This window comes from Chrysochloris asiatica, unplaced genomic scaffold, assembly GCF_000296735.1.
Source record: "Chrysochloris asiatica unplaced genomic scaffold, ChrAsi1.0 scaffold00030, whole genome shotgun sequence".
In the NCBI taxonomy this organism is placed as follows: Eukaryota; Metazoa; Chordata; class Mammalia; order Afrosoricida; family Chrysochloridae; genus Chrysochloris; species Chrysochloris asiatica.
This window is the reverse complement of record NW_006408548.1, coordinates 24,959,246-24,969,528: the sequence shown is the minus strand read 5'-3', so window position 1 is coordinate 24,969,528 and position 10,283 is coordinate 24,959,246. Positions and strand designations below refer to the sequence as shown.

The following is a 10,283-nucleotide window of genomic DNA, read 5'->3' as shown; positions in this document are numbered from 1 at the left end:
AAGTTGGTCTGGTTTTTTACAAATTCTTTTCTTTTTGTTTATCTGGAAATGCCTTAATTTGAGCCGTTCTGTCTTATTTCTTCATGTCATTTGAAAATAAATGTCTGCTTTCTTTGAGACATTGTGGTATGTATATATATATATATATATTTCATTGATCATTGTACATTGATGTGTTCTCAGACTTCAAACACTGATGAAGGTCAAAGACTACAACCTTCGGTATGATTGCATGTGTAAAGAAAATAAAAATTCTCACCACTGAACCAATAAACTACATCCAAATAAGTGGAGAAAATATTGAATTTGTTTAATATTTCACTTTTCTTGGATGCATTATCAACACTCATGGAAACAGCAATCAAGAAATCAAACAACATATTGCATTAGGCAAATCTGCTTCATAAGACCTATTTAAAGTGCTCAAGAGCAAGGATGTCAGTTTGAGGAAAAAGTGTGCCTAACCCAAGCCATGATATTTTCAGTAGCCTCATATGTATGTGAAACTTGGACATTGAATAAGGAAGACCGTAGAGGAACTGATGCATTTGAGTTATGGTGTTGTAGAAGAATATTGAAAGTATCATGGACTGGTAGAAGAAGAAACATCTGTGTTGGAAGAAGTACAATCAGAATACTCACTGAAGTCAGGATGGCCCGATTTTATCACTCAGACCTAGGATATATTTTCAGAAGGAACCAGTCCCTCTTGAAGGATATCCTCCTAAGTAAAGTGGAGGAAGACCACCAATAAGATGCATTGGCACAGTGGCAACAGCAATGGATTTAAGCTTAACTACGATTGTGAGGAAGGCACAGGCCTGGTCAGTGTTTTGTTCTGTTGTGTATAAAGTTGCTAATTGGTTGGAATCTACTTTAAGGCACTTAAAAATGACAACAACAACAAGAATAGGGAGGACCTTAATTTAGGGATGTTATTTCAAGACATTGTGTAAGTATCTTTTGGTGACTTTCAGTAAAGAATATTGAAGGAATTAAAGGTATTATGACTTTAATTCTTACTAACTTTTCTGGTTTACTGTCACTCTTTGTGCCATTAGGCAATATATCATTTTAAAATTTAGTTTTGTATTTTTAATCTCCCAGAAAATCTGAGGCTTTAGTATTATTGACTATTTCTTGGAGCAGTTCCACATTACTGAGAGTCCCCTCCTGCACTTTCAGTGTTTAATTAAGAACATGGAAATCTAAAACAGCTTTGTATCAAACATAAAATTTAGTATTTTTTTGATGATGCAGGAAATTTTCCTTAATACAACACCATATACATGCCCTCTCTTATTGAACAATACAATCATAATAATAACAATTGTTGTTGTTAAGGGTTGTCAAATTGGTTCTGACTCATAGCTACCCTATGGTTCAATCTGACCTTGTGGTCCAGGGCTTATCCTCCAGTAATAACAATGTTAGTGTTGTTAAATGCTGTGGAGTTGGTTCCAACTGATAATGACCCTTTATAGGGTTTGCAAGGAGTAGCTAGTGAATTTAAACCACTGACCTGGCAGTTCAAACCCACGCTGAGGTCTAGTGCACTATCCCTCATTGCCATTTATTAAGTACTTGCCAAACACCAGGAATTTGGCTACATGCTTTACATACATTCCTTGTTTAATTCTCAAAACAGTTTTATGAGCAGCTAACATTTTATAATTTTTTAAATAAAGATGGCAGAAGATCTGACAACGTTTCAATCTTTTTTTTCTTAAGATCACCATGAATTGGAGCTGAGTTGACAGCAACAATCATTTTACAGAAGAAGATACTGAGGTTTAGAGAGTGGGCTGCTAACCACAAGGCTGGAGGTTAAAAAAATCCACTAGCTGCTTGTGGAAGAAAGATTAGACTATCTGTTCCCCAAAATAATTATATTCTTATGACCTGTATATAGGGTTGCTATTGATTTGGAATTGACTTCAAGGCAACGACGTTGGTTGTTTTGGTTAGTCCCATGAAGTTTGTGAATGGCAGGCATCATATCTGAACAGACTTTAAAAAAAAAAAAAAAAAAAAATATATATATATATATATATATATATATTTCTTTAAAGTCATCAATGAAGTTGTCATCAATGAAGGATGGCAGAAGAGCTTGGAGATAGTACTTAGTACTTGAATGACTACAGCTTTGAAAAGGGAGAAGAGAGTAAAGCACAAGAAATGACAGTAGAAGCTCAGTCACTAGAGATAAACTGTATGTCCTGGTTCCATCATTTACTAGCTGGTTGACTTTTGAAATTTGCTGAGCCATTTCACCCCTTAATTTTCTTTTTTGTTAAAAGTGAGCAATAGTAAATCTCCAAAAAGTTGTAAACCATTAGTGTTTAATTTTATCTTTCCTTTGAAACAGAGCATGTGGCCTTGTAATTAAGTGAAGGGATAAAGCAATTTATTGTATATTACTTTTCTGTTACATTATTTGATTCGAATCCTGTAGGCATACTGTAGAATGTGTTCATAGGAATATTATCAGTATAAAAGTGCAGTGTCATTTTTAAAAAAGAAAGTACTCCCCAGAAAAAACAAAACCTAAAAATTTTGTACCATGTTTATATTTTACTTTGATTTAAAGGTTATTGCCAATAAGTGGACGAATTTCCTATCCAGGTATGTTCCTGTAGATATTATGACTTTTCAAAAGTTGATCTACTATTTATAGTTATAAAATTATTAATATCATGTAGCTCAGCAGAACCGGTAATATAATATAATGAGAAACGTTGCATCTCCACTCCTGATACTATTAATAAAAACATTATTCATTTTTTATTCAATTTAACTGCAAATAGCTATGTGGAAAACATTGCTATAGGGTACAGTTCTATTTTAAGATGACAGGAAAAGAATTTCTGAAGTCTTAAAAGTGAGAAACAAAATACAAATTATTTAGTAGTTTAGAAAAACATAGAAGATTTTGATGTCTATGAATGTGTATTTCCCAAAGGAATAAACATTAATGACTTTAAATAAATGATAATTGTTCATGAAAGCAAGCTCTAGCCTGATATAAAAATATCTGACAATGCCTTATAATTGAGCTTTTCTTTATCTTTTACAGCATCGTTGTTGTGGTTATGTGCTGTGGAGTCAGTTCCGACTCATAGCGACCCTGTACAGGGTTTGTTGTTGTTGTTAAGTACCATGGAGTCGGTTCTGACTCATAGCAACAGGGTTTCCGAGGCTGTAAATCTTTATGGGAGTAGAAAGCTTCATCTTTCTCCCAGGGAACAGCTGGTAGTTTTGAACTGCTGACCATGAGATTAGCAGCCTGATTTGTACCCACTATACTACCAGAGCTCCTTTTTCAGCATCATTGTTGTTGTTGTTGTTGTTAAGTGCCGTAGAGTCGGTTTCGACCCATAGCGACCCTGTACAGGGTTTCCGAGGGTGTAAATCTTTATGGAAGTAGAAAGCCTCATCTTTCTCCCACAGAGAGGCTGCTAGTTTCGAACCGCTGACCTTAAGGTTTGCAGCCCGATTCATAACCACTACGCTACCAGAGCTCCTTGAGGAATTAAAGTAAATGCCACTTAAAGGAGGGCCTTTACTAACATAAACTAAGCCCTTAATCAGTGTCAACATAATCGAAAGCTACTTTTAAAATTAGGTTAATTTCTATTTGGTCTTGACAGTTTTATATCTTGTTGAAGTTTAGGACAGGACTGTGTCTATGAACAATTCTGAAAGCCTAGCTATATCTTACTAATATTTCTTATTTCACATAATGGTATAAAAATAAACAGGAGAATACTTTATTTTTTGGAAATTTCTTTTTATTCTGCTTTTATCATTTTCTGGGAAGTCCCTTGCTGGTGTATGCAGTTAACATACACAGCTACTAACTAAAAGGTTGGAGGTTGTTATCTACTCAGAGGTACCTTGAAAAAAGGCCCTGGTGATCTACCTGCCAAAAATCAGCCTTAAAAATCCCTTTGAACAATAGAGACTATAATGACTGTCTGAGCAATGTCTCTGAACAGCCTCTGGGCTAGAGGCAGGTCTCAAGTAGTGATTCATCCAGGTGGGCTTGAGAATATGGTAGGGGAGGTGCGAGGAACCTCAGTGACAATAGATTTATTGTATTTTAATACTATGTCATACAGTCAGATAATTTTCCACTTGTTCAAACAAGCTGGATAAATGAGATTCCAACGATAAAAGAGTGGTGATCAGTCTGTTGCACAGTACAGAAGTCTTATCGACTGGATCGGGAAGAAGTATTCTATCTATCTGTAAAAAACCTGAGTGACGCAGACTAGGTTTATGTGGGATAACAATTTGCTAGGCACCCCAGGTGAAAGTACTGAGGAAGAGTTGCTGAGAAGACTACAACAAAATAAAGAGGGACCACCACTACAAAACTCAAATGAAAATAGAGGCAGAGATTTCAGCTAATGTATCTAATGGTGACTCTGTAATAGACTGGCTTAATTCTGTCATACAAACTGGAAATACAACAAGAAGTGGGCAGAGAGGAAACCAATCTTGGAGAGCAGTAAACCGGAATAATCCAAATAGTTGTGATTTCAGATTCAGTTTAGAGAAAAATGTTAACTGCAATAATGGGAGCCCGAATCCAGAGAATGAAAATGAGCCATCTGCAAGATGATCAGGTGGAGAAAATAAGGAAGACAGCCAAAGGCAATCGGGCAATCCATGCTCTGACTCTACAGCTGCAAGGTGAGCTAGATTAGAATGAAAGTCACCTGAAGCAGCAACAGGAGCTGTCCCACCTACCAGAGGTCAGTCAGAGAGGGGCGAGAAGCAGAAGCTGACACCAACAGAGAACCAGAGCAAGAGTTCAAAGAAGTGGATCACCTCTATATCCAGTGAGTGAAATTCCATGAGGATCTCATTATCGTAGCTCATCTCAAACTTTTGAACACCCTTTGGTAAATGAGACAGAAGGAGGTTCTAGAACCTGGAACCATGTGACATTAAGACAGCAAATATCAGGACCTGAGTTGCTCAGCAGGGGTCTTTTTTTCAGGTTCTATAACAAGAAATAACTCTGAAAGACCAGGTTCTTTAGACACAACTAACAACAGTGAGTCTATAGGATCAGGACAGAGACCTACAACCATAGTCCTTGACCTTCAAGTAAGAATAGTTCATCCTTGAGAATGTCAGCAGACGGACAGCATAACTGGCAGAACTCTGTCAAGGTCCCAGACATCATGCCACACTGACACTTAGGAAAGCGAATGAGGAGTTTTTAGGTGTACTTTTTCACGTTCTGAGTAGGCAGGTATGAGAACCTCTATCAGTACCCTCAGAATTCCCATCCATAGAATTTTAAATACAGGCTTAAGTGAAACTACATGTGTGGCCATTCAGACCATGTTAAGACGGATAATAATAGGCTTTGGTGAGTTAGCTGCTTTATGTACAGTGATAGTGATTCGGAACCTAGTGGCTCAGCCCAAGTAGGAATAGGAAAGAGGCAGAGTCATGGGATAGAAGAGGGTCTGCTGGTGGTAGTCGTAATTCTGGTTCCAGTTCCAGTGTCCAAAGTTCAGAAACTAGCTCAGAGATGTCTGAGGGCAGTCAGGAAGGAAGGTTTTTCACCATCAGGTGTCAGGCCAGAGCGTTGGCATAGGGTCCCAATAGCTTTTGATGAAAGTGGCTGTTTGCCTTTCTTTAGTATGACTCAGTTTTTCCTCTTCATTGAGAGTGATGATGACCCACCTAGAGGACTCACCAAAAAACAAGTTGACAACTTGGCAATGAGACGTTTTGGTGAAAATGATGTATTAAAAACCTGTAGTGTTTGCATTACAGAATATACAGAAGGCGACAAACTTCATAAACTTCCTTGATCCCATGAGAACGATGTCCCCTGTATTACTCACTGGTGATCTGATAATTCTTCCTGTCCTGTGTGTCACAGAACAGTGTTGGCTTCTGGTAAAGACAAAGAGTCCTGTAATTAAGATCCAAACTCTCATCTATATAGCTGGTACAGTGATCGGCAAACAGGAATCATTTGTTTTTTGTCCACTTTTTGAATGGTGTTGAAATGTAAAGTAATAATCTGAATTGAGTCATTGCTTTCTGAATGAATTACTGTCCTTTCTCCAATTTCAGTTCCAGATAAAAAGGAAATATTTAAAAAGTGAAAAACAAAACAAAACAAAAACAAACCCTACGCAGCACAGTTCTATTCTGACACATCTGGAGGTGCTATGAATCAGTATCAACTTGAAGGCAACTATTTCTTATTTGCTAGAGGTGCTCTCTGGACATCATTTGGTCCAGGATTAGGGTTTGGGATTTTCTTTCATTTCTAGGACATAGTGTTGGAGTTCTGTATTAACTCCATCAGTCATCCTTGGTCCAGAGGATTCTGTTAATAGTGTGTGTGGCAGTTTTCTGATGCATCAAAATAATTCTTTTGTAGGCTAAACGCCCGCTTTACCCAAGGGTTTTTAGACCTTTGGGGGAACATAGGTAATATATATTGTTGTATAAAAAGTAAATTGTCTAAGATTTCTTTAATTTATTTTGTTTTTGATTTTTGTATGGGGAAAAATATCTTGGGTGGGGCAAATATGATCCTTAAAGGACCTTGAGGCATTTTGATGTGCTTGTTGTTGTAGTTGTTGTTAAGTGCCATCAAGTTGGTTCCAACCCATAGCGACTCTGTATAAGGTTTCTGAGGAGCAGCTGGTGAGCTTGAATTGTCGACCTTGCAGTTCATATGGCTTTGCAGTCTGGAGCATTAATCCACAGCACCACACCAGGACTCCATCTAATAGTGGGGGAAGCAGCATGAGGAGTGACACAGTGGGCTAATGCATTGGACTTTTAACCAAAATGTTCCAACTCACCAGCTACTCTGTGGGAGAAAGATGAGACAGTTTGGTTCTGTAGAGATTACAGCTTTGGAAGTCATATGGAGCAGTTCTTCTATTTCCATTTGGGTCACTTTGAGTCACAATGGTCTCGACAGCAGTGGTTTGGTGAGCAGTCTGGGAATAGTCTAAACAATCTGTATAATGGATTTTACTGAAGTTTTATAATGAATGCTTATGACACTTGACTCACCATATTTTACTGTTTTGGGCCTTTGCCTGTGATAATGTTCCAGAGCTCATTTAATGCTTTCAGAGATAACAATTCCATCTTTGACACAAGTCAGATAGATAGCGCCCATCCATAAAGTCTGTGTGGGGAGATGTTAGTAAACTGGAGGTATATTCTTTTTCTCTTGGGGAAAATAGATACTCAGTTATTTGCAACATAGTTACCACTCTAACCAGATTTTGTGATTTACAAGATGCTGGAAATCTATTTTTTTACATGAACATTTTAATAGCTAAATATAAACAGCTAGTGAAAAATAAAAAGGTAACCCAATTACATCAAGGCAATATTGTTCTTTTAATGACCGACCTGTAGGAGCACATAGAAGTCCTGATATGGTGCAGTAGGAAAAGAACTGGGCCACAAGATCAGTCTAAGCCCCAAGGTCGGTGGTTCAAACCTGCAAGCTGCTCCTATGAAAACCTGTACAGGTGTTATGAGTTGGAACCCACAGGATGGCACATAACAACAACAACAACATGAGTATATAAGGAATTTGAAAATGAAAGCTGTCTCTATTTATTATTCTTCTTCCCCATATCATAAGCCAAATATTGAACTGCATTTGAAGAAAAACTATCCAAACCAACATATTCTAGTGTCATGCTCTTCTGTTATGCATATAATTCTCAGATACTTTCTAAAATTGATGCAACTGTGTTTTAGCTACATATGGTTTATGTTGTCTAACAGGGCAATATAGCAAGGATAATGTATTAAATTCAAAGAGGAAAGATAATTGAGAAATTGAGCCCACTGATGAATATCTAGTGCTATTTGTTTAAACCGTTGGGCAGCCATGCTGCTCAGAGGATTAAGGAACAGATGGGGGAGTTGAGATTTAATAGCACAGAGTTTCAGTGCCAACTCTCCCTTTTAATGCAGGTGCCCCTTGGCAAAAAGCATCCTGTGCTTAGTATCTTGTTTTGAATAGCTACTCAAAACAACTAAAACACTCTGCAAATGTAAAATGTTATCTAAAAGCTTTTAAATTATAGAAGATATAGTTGAAAACTGAGAAAACCAATTCTATTTCTTAAAATGAATGTTGTATACAATTAATATGGATGTAACTACATAGAAAAAAGCAAACACACAATAATCATACCACTGGAAACCTCTCTCCATTTGGAATGAAATTCTTCATTACAGCACCATGCATGTCTGATGTAGACTTAAGTGTGAAAAAAGAAAAGAATATAGAGGTCACAGTAAAATACAACTGAAAATGAATCAACAAGCTATGAAATTAAAGAATAAATTAAGATAGGATAAAATTGGAAGATACTGACCAGTTATTAGTAAGATATATTTTAGTAATTTTCAGTGCTAAGAGGAAAATTGTTCATCAGAAGTAATTATCTCTTGTTAAATCAGTAATATCTCCTTGTAGTTTATTGACTGATTAATATTAATTTTGTGACATGTGACCTTGAGAATAGATAACTTCCCCACCTCCTTTGAGACCAAATATAAATTAAATACAAGATTTCATTAGCTTAGTAGTACAGAAACATGGTGTTTAAGGCTTTGGCCTTACAGTTCTAGACTTGAGGTCCAGTTCTGCTTCAAATATTCTGCTGCACAAAGACTTCACTTTCCCAACCCTCTGTTCCCTTACCATAATTTGAGTGAATAATAGTATTGATATCATGGGACTGTTGTAATGTTTATAGGAGCTAGGCTGTGTTTCTATGTTTACAAGAGTGCCTGACACAAAAAAAGTGTTGCAATTACTATTACAGAAATGGGAACCTAGGCAGTCCAGATCCATCTTTTGAAATATGATGAGAGAAATTGGATTTTGATTAATTCCTTCAATAAGCACTTTTAGTTACAAGTAAGGCAAAGGAAAACACTACCAAAGGGATATGCATTATTTAGTTAGACAAATAAAGCCCCATTTGTGTTCTAATATCTTAAAGAATATTAAAAAGGATTTGAAAAATTATTAAAAATAAAAGTTTTTTTGCAGAGTGATCAAAAAGAGAAGATTGACATATACTTAAATTGCAGTGGGAAGCATTTGGACTACAACTGAAAACTGATGTGATACCTTGAAATGAAATTATGTAATATTTTAGAGAATATCTTTTTCTGGAAAGTTTGCATTCTTTCTTTAGTGGACTGTAGATCTTGATGGTTACAGTTGTTAGCCTTTACATCAATAATTCCATCGATATTTCCTTTTTGTTCAATGACTAAAATATACGCCTCAGACTGTGGAACCTTATGGTCAGCAGTTCGAAACTACCAGTTGTTCTGCTGGAGAAAGATGAGGCTTTTTGCTCCCGTAAAGATTTGCAGCTTCGGAAACCCTATGTAGGGTCACTATGAGTCTGAAGCGACTCCACGGTACTTAACAACAACAAAGATTTACAGCCTCGCTATGGGTCGGAATTGACTCGACAGCACTTAACAACAACAACAACAACAACTCCTCATTTATGGACCATCTCCTTATCTAGTACTAAACATTTATGACAATAGTTAGAAATTTGTCTACTTTGCACATTAATGATGCACATCTGGCAGTAATGAAGGCCAAGGTATGAAGCAAAGGTAATGCTGACTGTGACAGTTCAGGTCATGTCTGTGGAACCTAATCATGTTGATAAGTGAGGAGTGGGTATATGTTTAGTGTAGAATTTGAATAAAGATAGAGATAAAATTGAAAAACAGTAACTTGTTGATTGGAAATAACAATTAGCAGTGGCAATTTGTACTTGAAATAATGTGACTATTTCTTAGGCTCATAAAAATTTTTAAATTATAATCTTTATGGAAACAGTAAACAAAGGTCACAGGTCAGTAATATTGCCATTAAAGTAATGGTTTTTGCCTTACATTAGTAAATTCTTTCAAGATGGGATTACTAGTTGATTAGACACCATCCTGAGACTCTGCCCCTTGTTCACCTTCAGGTCTGGAACTGAACTCCCTCATGTGCCTCAATTTTCAGGCAAGCAATAGGTAGATCTATAGGGGGAATAGCAACCCTAGTGAGGTACACATACCATAGAATGGTCAACCATTGGAAATCAAAAGGGCAGCATTTACCCAAAGATAAAGTTCAGAAACGTTGGAAAAGAAGGAGGAATGAAAGCAAGAAACATAGAGAAGTGGGATGAGAGAGTTTACATTGAGGGATTGCAGTCACTGAGATGAAACAAAAT

General features: G+C 36.7%; 1 pseudogene; it reads left to right on the top strand.

Moving 5' to 3' along the window:
* Positions 1-932: 932 nt before the first annotated feature.
* LOC102834388 lies at positions 933-5,954 on the top strand (annotated as a pseudogene).
* Positions 5,955-10,283: the final 4,329 nt, after the last annotated feature.